Raw genomic sequence first — 16,425 nt, 5'->3', positions numbered from 1 at the left:
TTCAACTACTGGGAGCTATTAATAATTAAATAGGCTGTTTGTACACTCAGAAAGTTTTAAGAGTCAACCAAGAGCTAGGGCAGAGTTGAACAATATGGTTTATCTTCTACATAAGGACAACCCTCTAAGACTGGGAGATGTGGATATTTCATCTAATACACAGAAACCAATACAGATAGCCAAGAAAAATAAAGAAACAGAGGGATATTTTCCAAACAAAAGAATAAGACAACACCTCGGTAAGCTAAAGGAGCCTAGCACCATTAGACCAGCCTTACAAGAAATGTGAAAGTGTTCTTTAAGCTGGAACAAAATGATGCTAATTAATAACAGGAAAACACATGAAAGAATAATTCTCACTGGTAAAAGAAAATATCTAGTAAAACAGTATATTAATCATTTATAAAGCTGAAGTTAAAAGGTAAAAGTAATAGGGGCACCTGGGTGGTTCAGTCGGTAAGCATCTGACTTCAGCCTAGGTCATGGTCTCACGGATCATGAGTTCGAGCCCCACGTCAGGCTCTGTGCTTGCAGCTGAGAACCTGGAGCCTGCTTCAGATTCTGTGTCTCCCTCTCTCTCTGCCCCTCCCCTGCTCATGCTCTCTCTCTGTCTCTCAAAAATAAATAAATGTTAAACAACAAAAAAAAAGGTAAAAGTAATACCTGGGTGTATACTCAAAAATATGTCTCCCAAAAGTAAATAAATGTTAAACAAACAAAAAAAAAAGGTAAAAGTAACACCTGGGTGTCTCAGTTGGTTGAGTGGCTGACTTCAGCTCAGGTCATGATCTCACATTTCGTGAGTTCAGGCCCCACATTGGGCTCTGTGATGATAGCTTCAGATTCTGTTTCTCCCTCTCTCTCTGCCCTTCCCTCGCTTGTGCTCTCTCTCTCAAAAATAAACATATTTTTTAAAAAATAGTTAGTGAAGGGCTACACAAGATTAAAAGATGTAAAATGTGACATCAGAAATAAAATGTGGGTGAAAGAGTAAAAATACAGAGCATTAGAATATGTTCAAACTTCAGGTTTTATCAACTTAAATTAGTTATAAAAATAAGTTCTATAAGTTTCATGGTAGTCACCAAGCAAAAGCCCATAGTAGATATGCAAAAGACAATAAAAAATGAATCTAAGCATACCGCTGAAGAAAGTCATTAAATAACAGAGGAGAAGAACAGGAGAAGAAAAAAGAAACAAGGGAACTACAAAACAGCTGGAAAACGATCAATATCAATATTTACTTAATCAATATTAAACAAAAAATATTATACAAAATTATTGTATACAATATTAAACAAAAAATATCAATAATTACTTAAAATATAAGTACACTAAATTCTCCACTCAAAAGACAAAGAATGAATTGATTAAAAAAAGAACCCATCTATATGCTGCCCACAAGAAACCCAATTTAGAAATCAGGCCACACACAGACTGAAAGTAAAGGAATGGAAAAAGATATTCCATGAAAATGGGAGCCAAAAGAAAGCTGATGGTAGCTATATTTATATCAGGCAAAACACTTTGAAACAAAAACTAATAATAAAGAAGGGCATTACATATTGATAAAGGGGTCAATCCAACAAGAGGATACAACATTTATAAATAATTATGCATCCAACATAGAAGCACCTAAATATATAAAGCAATTATTAACAGACCTAGAGGGAGAAATAGACAGCAATACAATAATAGTAGGGGACTTTAATGTACTACTTACATTCCTGGATAGATCATCCAGACAGAAAATCAATAAGGAAACATTGGCCTTAAGCAACACTTTAAACCAAATGAACTTAACAGATATATAAATAATATTCTATCCAAAAGCACTATAATACATATTCTTCTAAAGTGCACATGGAACAGTCTCCAAGGTAGATCATATATCGGGCCACAAAACAAGTCTTAACAAATTTAAGAAGACTGAAGTCACATTAAGCACTTTTTCTGACCACAATGATATGAAACTAGAAGTCAATTACTAGGAGAAAACTGGAAAAGTTCACAAATATCTGGAGACTAAGCATGCTACTGAACAACCAGTGGGTCAATAAAGAAATCAAAAGCAAAATAAAAAAATACCTTGAGGCAAAAGAAAAGAGAAATGCAGCACACATCAAATGGGATTCAGCAAAAGCAGTTCTAAGAGGGAAGTTCATAGCAATAAATGCCTAAGTCAAGAAACTAGAAAAAGAAGATCAAAGCCCAAAGTTAGTAGGAGGAAGGAAATAACAAAGATAAAAGCATAAATTAATGTAAGAGAGACTAAAAAGACATTCTGTGCTCATGGATGGAAGAACTGATAATGTTAAAATGTTCATACTACCCAAAGCAATTCAGATTCAATGTAATTCCACTCAAAATTCCTATGGCATTTCTTACAACCCAAAGTTTGTATGGAACCACAAAAGATAGTGAATAGCCAAAGCAATTTCGAGGGGAAAAAAAAAAGATGGAGGCATCATGTTCCCTGATTTCAAACTATGTTATAAAGCTATAGTAATCAAAACAGTATGGTCCTGGCATAGAAACACACACAGAGATCGATGGAACAGAGAGACCAGAAGTAAATCCATACATTTATGGTCAATTAATTGATGACAAAGGAGCCAAGAACATACAACTAGGAAAGGATAGACTTCAATAAATGGTGTTAGGAACACTGGACAGTCACATGCAAAAGAACGAAAACTGGACCACTGTCTTAAACCATTTACAAAAACTAACTCAAATGGATTAAACACTTCAATGTAAGACATGAAACCATAAAAGAGGTGGTAAGTCCCCTGGCACTGGTGTTGACGATTTTTTGGATTTGACACCAAAAGCAAGAAAAGCAAAAATAAGCAGGTGGGACTGCATCAAACTAAAAAACTTCTGCACAGCAAAGGTAACCATCAACAAAATGAAAAGGCAGCCTGTTGAATGGGGAAAAATATTTACAAAGTATATATCTGATAAGGGGATTAATATCCAAAATATATAAAGAATTCATGTGACTTACTAAAACAATCTGATTAAAAAATAGGTAGAAGATCTGAATAGATACTTTTCTAAAGAAGACACACAGATGTCCAACAAATACATGAAAAGGTACTCGACATCACTAATCATCAAGGAAATGCAAATCAAAACCACAGTGAGGTATCATCTCACACCAGTTATAAGGGCTATTAGCAAAAGGAAATAATAAGCATTGGCAAGGATGTAGAGAAAAGGGAACTCTTGTGCACTATTGGTGGAACTGTAAACTAGTAGAGCCACTATGTGCCAGTTTGGTACGATGTGGAGGTTCTTTTTTAAAAAATTCAAAATAGAACAATCATACAACCCAGCAATCCCACTTCTGATGATTTAGCCAAAGAAAATAAAAACATTAACTCAAAAAGATATCTGTACCTCCATGTTAATTGCAGCATTATTTACGTTAACTAAAATATGGATCTGTCACCTCCACCTTCTGCCCCACACCAGCTGTGGGCACCAGGGTCCCGCATTTCATTGTTAGGAGGCTCTGGCCCTGTGAGCCCACAATGTCAGGCCCCAGTGGGGACTTGGGCATGCCAGTGGAGGCAGGTGAGGATGTCAGCTTTGGTGCTGCCATCAACTCCATGTTGGACCAGATCAACTCCTGTCTGGACCACCTGGAGGAGAAGAACGACCACCTCCAAGCCTGCCTCCAGAAGCTGCTTGAGTCCAACTGGTAGAGACACCTTGAGTTCCAGCAGAAGCCTGGGGAGGCCCCTAGTGATGCCAGTCCTTAGGCTCTGAGAGCCCCCAACCAGCCCCAACCCTGCCTCCCTGGATTAGGCTCTGGCCTGGGCACTCACCAGCTGGCTTAGATACCTTCTCAAGGTCTGGCTGACAGGTCCCCTGGTGGACCTGCCCACCTGGGTCCTCCCCTTGGCATGCCTAGGCCAGCCCCAAACACCTGGGGCTGCCTGCCTGGCCTGCCTGCCCAATTGCAGGGCACTCCCCACACTGCCCAGGCCTGGAGTGCCCACATTAAATGGTTCTCACAACAACAACAACAACAACAACAACAACAACAACAACAAACCAACAAAAAACAATAGCTATGACATGGAAACAGCTTAAGCATTCATCGACGGATGAATGGATAGAGAAAATATGGTAAATACGTACAATAGGAATTAAGTTATAAAAAAAAGAAGGAAATACTGCTATCTGTGACAAGATGGATAAAACTTGAGGGCACTATGCTAAGTGAAATAAGTCAGGGAAAGACAAATACTGTGTGATCTCATGTATATGTGGAATGTAAAAAAACCAAACTCATATAAACAAATTTTTGGTTGACAGAGGCAAGATTTAGGGGCTGGTGGAAAAGGGTGAAAGTGGTTAAAAGGTACAAACTTCCAGTAAGATAAAAAAGTTCTTGGGATGTAACGCATAATAGCATGGTGACTATACTTAATAATACTATATTGTATACTTCAAAGTTACTGACAGTGGATAATAAAAGTTCTTATCACACACACAAAAATTGTAATAATATGAGGTGATGGATGTGCTAATTAAACTTATTGAGGTAATCATTATGCGATATATGTATACCAAATTATCATGCTGTATACTTTAAACTTACACAATGTTATATGTCAATTACATCTCAATAAAACTGGGGGAAAATTAATCAATACAATTCAACATATTTACCACATAAAGAAGAAAATCACAGGATCATCTCAATAGATGCAGAAAAGGTATTGACAAAATTGAATTCTCATTCATGACAAATACTCTCAGCAAAAAAAATAGAAGGGTACTACCTGAACCTGATGAAGGACATTTAGGAAAAACCTATACACAGCATCATATTTAGTGGTGAAAGACTTAATGTATTCTCCTAAAATCAGGAGAAGGCAAAGATGTATACTCTCACCATTTTTACCTAAAAAAGGCCCACATACATAAAATAAAGGTCTACATATTGGGATGGAAAAAGTTAAACTGTCATTATTTGCATATGACAGATCATATACACAGAAAATCCTAAGGAATCTACAAAAGAGTTACTAGAACTAATAAGTGAATTTAGTAGGTTCCAGCATATAAGATCAGTATATAAAAATCAATCGTATTTTTATATTCTGCCAATAAACAATTGGAAAACAATGGCATTTGTGATAGCATCAAATATAAGAAATATTTAGGAATATATATAACCAGCATAATACCTATACAGTGAATAATACAAAATATTGCTGACAAATTAAATAAGACCTAAATAAACACAGAGATACAGCATATAAATTTACAGCACTAAATATGATGCTGTGTATACGGCAGGAAGATTTAATATTGACCATCTATTGAGTCAATTTTTGCTAAATTTGCAGATTTAAAGCAACCCTAACAAAAATCCCAGCAGGATTTTTTTTTGTTTTGTTTTTAAAGAGATCAATATACTCTTTTAAACACATGACTTCATTTTTAATCCAGAAAATTCTGGTGTATCTCCTTGGCTCTGAACTGTAAACAGCCCACAGATATTCAAGTAAGCCTGGTTTACAACTGAATTCTTTCCGTGATGACCACACATCGATTTGGGGCATTTTTTTTCTCTTTAGAAGGAGAAAACAAACTGATCAATTTCATTTGGTTTCTGGACCTCTGTGTCTTCAAGGGGCCTAAACAATCAATGTTCTATTTCCTTCTTGACAAATCCTCCAAGGGGTATTTAAGTCCAAATATAATAATATTTTCACTAAAATATTTTTTTTAAAGCAAACTCAGCATGAGTTGGTTTTGTCAAACCAGTTTATTGTTCAGACATTTCCGAAAATTTACCCTGGAATTTTCAAAACTGTCCTTGTTAGTAATGAAATAGGAACTAGTGACATATGTAGCACCTGTGTGGTGTAATTTGAGAAGTGAGGCAGGATGTTCCTGCCCCTGTCTTCCTTGTTTCTCAACAGTCTTATTAAAACATGATATATTGTGGTATTTTGTGCTATGGTAAATAGAGCACAGAAACTGAAAACTCCCTGTTCTGCCCTTGAGTGACCCGTGTCACTGGCCTCATGACACTTAACTTTTCTGGGCCTAGGTTTTTTATTTGAAACAAAAGTACCTTCCTTTTTTTTTTTTTTTTAAGTTTATTTATTTATTTTAAGAGAGAGAGAGTGTGTGTGCAAGTGGGGCAGGGTCAGGGGTCGGGGGAGAGAATCTGAAGCAGGATCTGTGCTGAAAGCATAGAGTCCGATGTGGGGCTTGAACTCGTGAACCGGGAGCTCATGACCTGAGCCAAAGGCAGACGCTTAACCAACTGAGTCACCCAGGTGCCCCCAAAACAAAAGTACCATCTAACTTCTGAAATCTTTTCCTTCTATAATCATCAAGTACCTCAAATAATCTCGGAATAGCTCCCCCCCACCCCCCGCTGCCTTTCAGCTGAACACTGAGGGCTGGAATCAGAATCCCTACGTTTAGTCAGAAGGAAATCATCAGATACAGTAAAGGAAATGGGGTCCTTAACATCGAGTGACACCCCCGGTGCATGGAGCGAGGATGGGAGCAGTGAAAAACATGCTGGAACAGAAAGTGAATAAGGAGTGACAAAGCCAAAGACAATGGACCCAAAGTTAGAAAACTGCATAAAACAACTGGGAAACACAGACTGAAGAGACATTTCATCCAGTTAATCCTAGCGGAGACCATACCTGTAAGGGGTAGGGGGCAACTATGTTGTTCCAAATATTTAACACCAAACAGACAGAAAGTACTCTGTTACTTGAAGGCAAAGGCAATTCATACCTTATTAACTTATTTTTACCTCCAATATCTAATGATACTATATAATAGTTCTTAAAATCAAGGACAGACAGAGACCAGTCTTGAAGGTTCCTTCAGCAGACAAACCAGTTTAGTCAGGTAGGCAAAGCTTAATTTAGCTTTTTTTGCAAGGCTAACTTAACCTGGATCATTCCTTGCTGGTGCTTCTGGAAATGCTAAGCAAAACTTGAACTGTTTCCCATGGTTGATGTGAGGTAACCACTGAAAATTTTAATATTGTAACCAATCACTATGAAGAATAAACAGTCACTGCTTTCTCCCTATGTAAGCTGTTTTATAACAATATACCACTCAGCTTTCATTCCATGTTCTGGTCCAAATGCTCCTGGTTTGCAAATTGTCCTGTTTGGTGTGTGCATAATAAATTTGTGCTAATTATTACTACAGTGATTCTTTGGTTTTACTTTGACTATTTTGAACCTTTGACACAGTACTATAATAGATATGTAGATTTTGGCAAGAATTGGTAAAAATATGATGATGATGATGATGATGATGATGATGATACGATGGTGGTGTCCTTGCCTAACCAGAAACCCCAGTTCAGTTCAAGTTCCTCTCAAGAAGAACTGTAAGAGGTTCGCATGCTCACCACCACCACCACCACTGCCACCACTGTGACTGCCACCCTCACCACCACCAAAATACGTATCTACATTTCTTTCATTTAAGATTTTCGAACTCCTAGAGTCACTGAATGGAATACGTTGATAATATCAGGACAAAAAACAAAGAAAAGGAACTGGTACTGTGGAAAATATATGTAATCAGCTTGCAAACACTGTCCATCCAGGTTCCTGATCATCCAAATAAGGCCCCTTTTAATGGCCTTTCTCTCTGACCATGGGCCAGTACCCACATAATAGTTTCTCTCTTGAACCATGCTTCCTAATGATCCCCTAGTTTTTTGGACTTTGGAGTTCCTCAAGCCCTTTTTTGGTCTTTATTTCCTTCTTCCATCATTTTCTGCCCACCAAAGTCCTTTTTCCTTGCAGAAGAGTTTTTAGTTTATTTCACAGAAACTTTTTGGCCAGTTAGTCAAAATTTCAAAAGCTTAAAGTTCCCATCAAACCGGGGTGGGGGGGGCGGAAGAAAAAAAGATTAGTTATCTACTAAATTAATGTTTATCAATACAAATATTTTTATGCTAGGTCCTGTGTTAAGTGTTATCTCATAAATTATCACACTTAATATATTGAGAAATAGTATCATATATTGTTGAGTTTGGGCTCTGTACATGGACTTGGGTTTGAGTAATGGTTACTCCATTTACTAGTTGAGAATGACCTTTGGGAAACTACTGAAGTCTCTGATTCCAAGTTCTTTATCTGAATAATGGAGATAATATTAGTACCTACTTCAGAGGGTTTTTACAAAGATTAAATAAATCAATGAAAAATAAGTACTACTGAGAACCTATTATATGGCCAACACAGAGAAAGTGTAATCTTTAAAATCTAGACAAATGCAGATGAGCAAACAAAAGCCTGTGGTCAAACAGATAAGATTTTCATTAAATAAATAAAATATTAAATTATTAAACTTTAAAGTTCATTAGGTAGAACAAGGGATTCATGAGGACCTGAGAGAGTTTTCATGAAGGACCTCGATTAATCCTTTGAACAATTAATCAAATCTCTACAAAAGTTACTGAAAAATTAAAGGGCCATACTAGATGATTTTGAAGGTTTCTTCCAATTTGGATCTACCTAACTCTGACTCAAGGTTGTGATTTAAGTTTTTTTGGTGTCCTTGAGGATGGATGTGGAGAACAGAAAAAAAAGCTCTTGTTGTAACTTTATATTTTTTAATCTAATTTTTCTATTTACAAACCTAGTACATTTTAATAATCATTTTTATAAGGACCTTTAAAAAATTTAGTCTGTTATAAATTGGCCATGCACAACTCTTAGGTTCCTTTTGGTAAATAATGATAGCCATCAATGATTAGAGGTAGGTGAGGGATAACTACTTTCCCTCAACCTCAATACTGGGTTATTATAAAAGCAAGAATCTTAGATGAAATTTTGTTTTACATTCAAATATTTGTTTTTGTATTTTTAATTAAAAATTTTTATTTATTTATTTTATTTTTTAATATGAAAATTATTGTCCAATTGGTTTCCATACAACACCCAGTGCTCCTCCCAACAGGTGCCCTCCTGATTGCCCATCACCCACACTCCCCTTCCTCCCACTTGCCATCAACCCTCAGTTTATTCTCAGTTTTTAAGAGTCTCTTATGGTTTGGCTCTCTCCCTAACTTTTTTTTTTCTTCCCCTCCCCCATGGAGAGTGTTATGCTAAGTGAAATAAGTCATACAGAGAAAGACAGATACCACATGTTTTCACTCTTATGTGGATCCTGAGAAATTTATCAAATATTTGTTTTAAAAAACATTCATTAGAAAGCAGATACCAGGGCACCTGGGTGGCTCAGTCAGTTAAGCTTACAACTTGGGCTCAGCTCATGATTTCACAGTTAGTTTGAGCCCCACTTCAAGCTCTGTGCTGACAGCTCAGAGCGGGGAGCATGCTTTGGATTCTGTGTCTCCCTCTCTCTCTGCCCCTCCCCTGCTCGCACTGTGTCTCACTCTCAAAAATAAATAAAAACATTAAAAAGTTTAAAAAAGGGGCACCTGGGTGGCTCAGTCAGTTGAGCGTCCGACTTTGGCTCAGGTCATGATTTCATGGTTTGTGGGTTCGAGCCCCACATTGGGCTCTGTGCTGACAGCTCAGAGCCTGGAGCCTGCTTGGATTATGTGTGTGTGTGTGTCTCTCTACTCCTCCCCCGCTCATGCTCTGTCTCTGTCAAAAATAAATAAACATTAAAAGTTTTTTTCTTAAAAATTAAAAAAAAAGAGAAAGCAGATACCAAGTAGTTCATATAACTTTGTTTTATAACTTTGACGAAGTCTCAGTTTTCTATCCTATTAGATGATATAACAACATCCTGCATGAAAAGTTCACTTGAGGCAGACATGACAGTATTCTAAAGGTAGATCATTTAATTTATCACCAGAATTATTCAACCAGAAATCTTTCTTACCAAGGCTGGATTAGAAGACACTTAAGAGATCAAGCACCATCCTTGAGGTGCTTGGGTTCTCAAAGATGCTTATACTTTATTCTCTGTCAAAATCATTTTCAAAATATTTCAGCCAGATCATACAATTTGAATATTTATTTAACCAAAAAGATATTTCTAACATTCATTTAGCTAATTAACAAGTCACCAATTTCACCCACTAAAACTCACTTCTGGCATTTATTACACTAATTAACCAAGGCAAGGCTCTAATGATGATCAATGATAAAATTAGAAAAGTGCTGGTAGCAGCTGCCTCTATTGTCTGAACTTCCTCTTTAGAATTCAAGCTGACCACTGTTAGGGCATGGATTTCAGATTAGGATAACTGCCTAACTAGGGAGTAATAAGTGATAAAGAGAAAATCTTAAAAGCAGCCAGAGAAAAAGACACATTGCAAAGATAATGACTATACATATTTATCAGAAAGGATATATGCCAGAAAAAAAAAAAAAAGAGATTTCTAAAGTGCTAAAAGAAGAACAATGTCAACCTAAGGTTTCTATATTTGGTGAAAAATATTTTCTAAAAATAGTAAAAAAAAATAAAACAGAAGGAAAAAAAACATATCATCATTCAATACAGGCAGAAAAATATTCGGCAAAACTCAATACCTATTCATGATAAAAACTTTGAGTTGATCAGGACAAGAGGAGACATCTTGTCTCCTGTTATAGACATCTATAAAATGTCCTATTATAGGACATCCAGATGTCCTGTTATAGACATCTATAAAAACAAAACAAAAAACCTCAAAAACACAGGGGAGGTCTTTAAAGATAGTGACACAAGAGACTCCTGAACTTCCCTCTTCCCATGACACATGAAATGAACAGCTACACAGAAGCATCACACATTCCCCACCCCAGCTATACATCTGGGACCCATACAGAGAAAAGAACCAAAAACACTTAACTCCCAGTTTCTCCCTGGAAAGGGCCTAATCCTATACTTTCCAAAACACTGCCTGGAGTTCTGGCTCCCAACTAGCCTAATTACAATTTTTCTCTTTGGGACACTGATGGATCTTGGCTCACCCTCAACTACTAGGAGCCACTAAGAACTAAGAAGTCAACTTGAACAATCACAAAAGTTTGAGAAACAACCAGGAGCCCAGGCCAGGATGGTTGACAAGGCTTATCTCCTATAAGACCACTCTCTCAAGACCAAAGAGAAAGGACTCTAAGAATACCACTACAGAAAAATCACCAAATCACAAAGGAAGGGAACAAAAGAAGAAAGTAACAAAGGATTTACAGAAAACAAATGGCAATAAGTCCAAACCTATAAATAATTACTTTGAACGTAAATGGACTAAATTCTCCAATCAAAAGACACAGGGTGCCTGCATGTATAAGAAAAATAAGACCCAACTATATGCTGCATATATACTCATAAAAGGGCCAATACAACAAGAGAATATAATATTTGTAAATAATTATGAATCCAACATAAGAGCATCTAAATATACTAAGCAAATACTAACAGACCTAGAAGGAGAAACAGCAAAACAAAAAGAGTAGGAAACTTTAATACTCCACTTATATCAATGGATAGATCATCCAGACAAGAAATCAATAAGAAAACATTGGACTTAAGTGACATGTTAGACCAGATGAACTAATAGACATTTATAGAACATTTCAACCAAAAGCAGAATTCCATCTTCTCAAGTACACAAGGGACATTCTCCATAATAGATCATATGTTTATGATCTACAACATCTTAATAAATTTAAGTAGTCAATAAATTTAAGATTAAACAAAAAAACAAGTCTTAGTAAATTTGAAAAGATGAAAATCATATCAAGCATCTTTTCTGACCACTGACCACAATGTTATAAAACTAGAGATCAAATACAAGAAAACTGGAAAATCCACAAATACATTTAGATTAAACAATATAGTATTGAAAAACAATGGGTTAAAGAAAATAGCAAAAGAATAGCTAGTAAAATCTTGAGACAAATGAAAATGGAAATAAAACATACCAAAATTTATGGGATGCAGCAAAAGCAATTCTAAAAGGGGAGTTCATAGCAATAAAAGCCTGCTTTGAGAAATAAGAAAGATCACAAATGAAGTCTCTCCCTGTATACCTCAAAGAACTAGAAAAATAATAATAATAAAAGCTCAAAGATAGAAGGAAGGAAAATAGCAAAGATCAGAGAGTAAATTAATGAAATAGAGACTAAAAAGACAATAAGAAAGATCACTAAAACTAAGAGCTGGTTTTTTGAAAAGATAAAACAGACAAACTTTTAGCTAGACTCAACAAAAAGAGAGGAGGATGCAAATAAATAGATTCAGAAATGAAAAATGAGACATTACAACTGATGTCACAAAAATACAAAGGATCATGAGACTACTATGAACAATTATATGTCAGTGAACAAGAAAATCTAGAAGGAATGGATACATTTTTAGAAGCATAAACCTGCCAAGATTGAATCATGCAGGAAAATAAAATCTAAACAGATTGATTACCGGTAAGGAGATTGAATCAGTAATTAGAAACCTGTCAACACACAAAAGTCCATGACCAGTTTCAGTGGTGAATTCTACCACACATTTAAAGAATTAATACCAATCCTTCTCAAACTTTTCCAAAAAATAGAAGACGAAAGAAAACTTCCAAACTCATTTTACAAGGCCATCATTACTCTGATATCAAAATCATACAAGGACACTACAAGAAAAGAAAAATACAGGCCAATATCCCTCATAAACACAGATGCAAAGTCCTCAACAAAATATTAGCAAGTCAAATTCAATAATACATTAAAAGGATCACATACCGTAACCAAGTGGATTTTTACTCTAGAGATTCCAGGATGGCTCAACACATGCAAAATCAATGTAATATATCAAATTAACAAAATAAAGGGGAAAGGTACAATCTTCCAATTAGAAGATAAATAAGTAGTAGGGATGTGATGTAGAACATGAGGAGTATGGCTAACCTTGCTGTATGATATATAATAACGTTTCAAGAGAGTAAGTCTGGAGAGTTCTCATCACAAAAAAGAAAAATTTTTCCCTTTTTTCTTTCTTTTCTATTTATTGTGTCTATATAAGAAAATAGATGTTAGCTGAACCTACTATGGTAAACATTTCACAACACATGTAACTCAAACTATCACACTATGCCTTAAACTGGTACAGTGATGTATATCAATTATTTCTGAATAAAACTTGAAAAATCATATGATAATCTCAGTAGATGCAGAAAAAGTATTTGATAAATTTAACATTGATTCATGAAAAAACCTCACAACAATCTGGAAACATACCCCATATAGAGGAAACATACCCCAACATTAATAAAGGACATAAATGACAAGTCCACAGCCAACATCATCTCAAGGTGAAAAGCTGAAAGCTTTTCCTCTAAGATCAGAAACAAGGCAAGGATGTCCATTATCTCCACTTTTATTGAACATCAGAAGTCCTAGCCAGAACAATTAGTCAAGAAAAAGAAATAAAAAGCATCCAAACTGTAAAGTAAAAAGTAAAACTGTCACTATTCAGATAATATGATATTATATAAAACACTCTAAGGACACCACCAAAAAAATTGATAGAACTAAACAACGCATTCAGTAAAGTTGAAGGATACGAAATGAATATACAAAATTCAGTTGTGTTCCTATACATGAATAACAAACTATCAGAAAGAGCAACTAAGAAATCAATCTCATTTATAACTGCATCAAAGGTATAAAATACCTAGGAATAGGGGCGCCTGGGTGACTCACTCAGTTAAGCGTCCAACTTCGGCTCAGGTCATGATCTCACTGCTTGTGAGTTCGAGCCCCACGTCGGGCTCTATGCTGACAGCTCAGAGCCTGGAGCCTGCTTCAGATTCTGTCTCCCTCACTCCCTGCCCTCCCCGCCCCCAAAAAATAAATATTAAAAAAGTTTTTTAAAGAAATAAAATCATAAAAATAAATTCTTAAAAAAAATACCTAGGAATAAATTTAACCAAGGAAGTGAAAGACCTTGGTAAACTTGGTACACTGAAAACTGTAAGACATTGATGAAAGAAATTTAAGATGATAAAAATAAATGGAAAAATATTCTGTGCTCCACGGATCGGAAAAACTTACATTGTTAGAATGTCCATAGTATCCAAAGCAATCTGCATTCAATGCAATTCCTATGAAAATTCTAATGGCATTTTTTTTACAGTAATAGAAAAATGTAAAATTTGTCTGAAGCCACAAAAGACTACCAATAGCACAATCTTGAGGAATAATAAAATAAAAACAACAAAAACAAAGCTGGAGGCAGCATGTTCCCAGATTTCAAACTATATTACAAAGCCATAGTAATCAAAATAATTTGGTATTGGCATAGAAACAGACCCATAGATCAATGGAACAGAACAGAGCCCAGAAATAAACCCATACATACATGGTCAATTAATTTATGACAAAGGAACCAATGGAGACCAATGGAGAAACAATAGTCTTTTCAATAGATGGTTCTGGGAAAACTGAACAGCCACATGCAAAAGAATGAAATTGGACCACTGTCTTATACCACTCACAAAAATTAACTTAAATGGATTAAAGAATTAAAAATAAGGACTGAAATCACAAAACATCTAGAACAAAACATAGGAGGTAAGCTCCTTGACATAGGTCTTGGGAATGCGTTTTTGGATTAGACCCCAAAAGCAACAAAAGCAAAAAAAAAAAGTGGGACTACATCAAATCAAAAAGCTTCTGTACAGCAAAGGTTAACTATGAAAAAAAGGAAAAGACAACCTATGGAATGGGAGAAAATATTTGCAAATCATATATCTAATACTGGGTTAATATTTAAACTACATGAAGAACACATGCAACTCGATTGCAAAAAAAAAAAATCTTTTTTTTTAAGTTTATTTATTTATTTTGAGAGAAAGAGACAGACAGACAGTATGAGTGGGAAAGGGGCAGAGAGAGAGGGAGGCAGAAAATCCCAAGTAGGATCTGCACTGTCAGCCCTGAGCCTGATGAGGGGTTCAAACCCACAAAACCGTGAGATCATGACCTGAGCCAAAATCAAGAGTCAGATGCTTAACTGACTAAACCACCCAGGCATCCCAAAACAATCTGATTTTAAAAATGGGCAGAGGATGTGAATAGACATTTTCCTAAAGAAGACATACAGATGTCCAACAGGTGTATGAAAAGGATGCTCAACATCACTAATTCTCAGGGAAATGCAAATCAAAACCATAATGACAGGGATGCCAATAGAATGGCTATTATCAAAAAGACAAAAAATAACAAGTATTCTCAAAGATGTGGAAGAAGGGAACCCTTGTGTACTGCTGGTGGGAATATAAATTGGTACAGACACTGAAAAAAACATCTGGAGTTTCCTCAAAAAATTCAAAATAGAATTATATTATCTACCAATCCCACCTGTGGGTATTTATTCAAAGGAAAATCAATCACCATCTCAGAAAGATATCTGCACCTCTATGTTCATTGCAGCATTATTTCCAATATCCAAGACACTGAAACAATACAATCTAAGAGTTCATTAATGGATGAATTAATGAAGAAAATCTGTATATACATACAATGGAATATTATGAGAATATTAGTTTTTCAGATATCCATTCTCCTAAAAAGGATCCATAGATTCAGAGCAATACCTATCAAAATATCTGTAGTTTTCTTTACAAGTTGACAAACTGAATCTAAAATTTATATGAAAATAGAAAGGACATGAAATAGCAAAATTCACTCTGGAAAGAATAATAAATAGGATTTTCACTAACAGAATTTAAGACTTACTAAAAAGCTATAGTAATTGAGGTAAGTAGTTCTGGTATAAGGTTAGATACACAGATTGTGGGAACAGCAAGTCCGGAACAGACCTACCCATAATGGGGAAATGAGGAAAGGTTAATCTTTACAACAAATGGTGTGGAAACAATTACCTATCCATATGTAAAAGAACAAACAAACAGACAAACAACAACAAACTTCAACTCTAACATTATATATAAACATCAACTCAAATGAATTACAGACCTAAATGCAAGAGCTGAAAGTATGCAACTTCTAAAAAAAATCATAGTGGGGGGTGGGAATTTACCTTAGATTAGCCACAAGTTTCTTAGGACACCATAAGCACTAACCACTGAATTTGATGGCTGGCAGCTTTCAAACTCCATAACTTTCCTTCCCTCTTACTCACTTCTGGGCAAGCTATTAAAAAACTATGAATACTCTTTTTTCACTGGTTAGATGTTCCAGTCACGCAAGCCCCCACTCACACGAAGGAATCCTCACCCCAATTCTACCACCTAATAACTGTGAAATCCCAAATCCTCCCTGCCTCCAGTCTACTTTTGGACTTGCTCTTGTGCCTGGCTTTCTTTCCCCAGAATACACGTAAGTAATAAACTTTTTCACACCGTCTTGGCGTGTGTGTGGGGAGGGGGTATGGGTGTGTATATGTATACCCATGCAAGATCTTCAGTTTTGATATCTGAACCAAATTTTGGGT

General features: G+C 35.8%; 1 pseudogene; it reads left to right on the top strand.

The window, feature by feature from the left end:
- The first annotated feature begins 3,539 nt into the window (after positions 1–3,539).
- Positions 3,540–3,770, top strand: LOC115500733 (annotated as a pseudogene).
- The last annotated feature ends 12,655 nt before the right edge of the window (positions 3,771–16,425 follow it).

This window comes from Lynx canadensis, chromosome A2 (assembly GCF_007474595.2).
Source record: "Lynx canadensis isolate LIC74 chromosome A2, mLynCan4.pri.v2, whole genome shotgun sequence".
In the NCBI taxonomy this organism is placed as follows: domain Eukaryota; kingdom Metazoa; phylum Chordata; class Mammalia; order Carnivora; family Felidae; genus Lynx; species Lynx canadensis.
The sequence above is the reverse complement of the archived record's forward strand: the minus strand, read 5'-3'. Positions and strand labels throughout refer to the sequence as shown.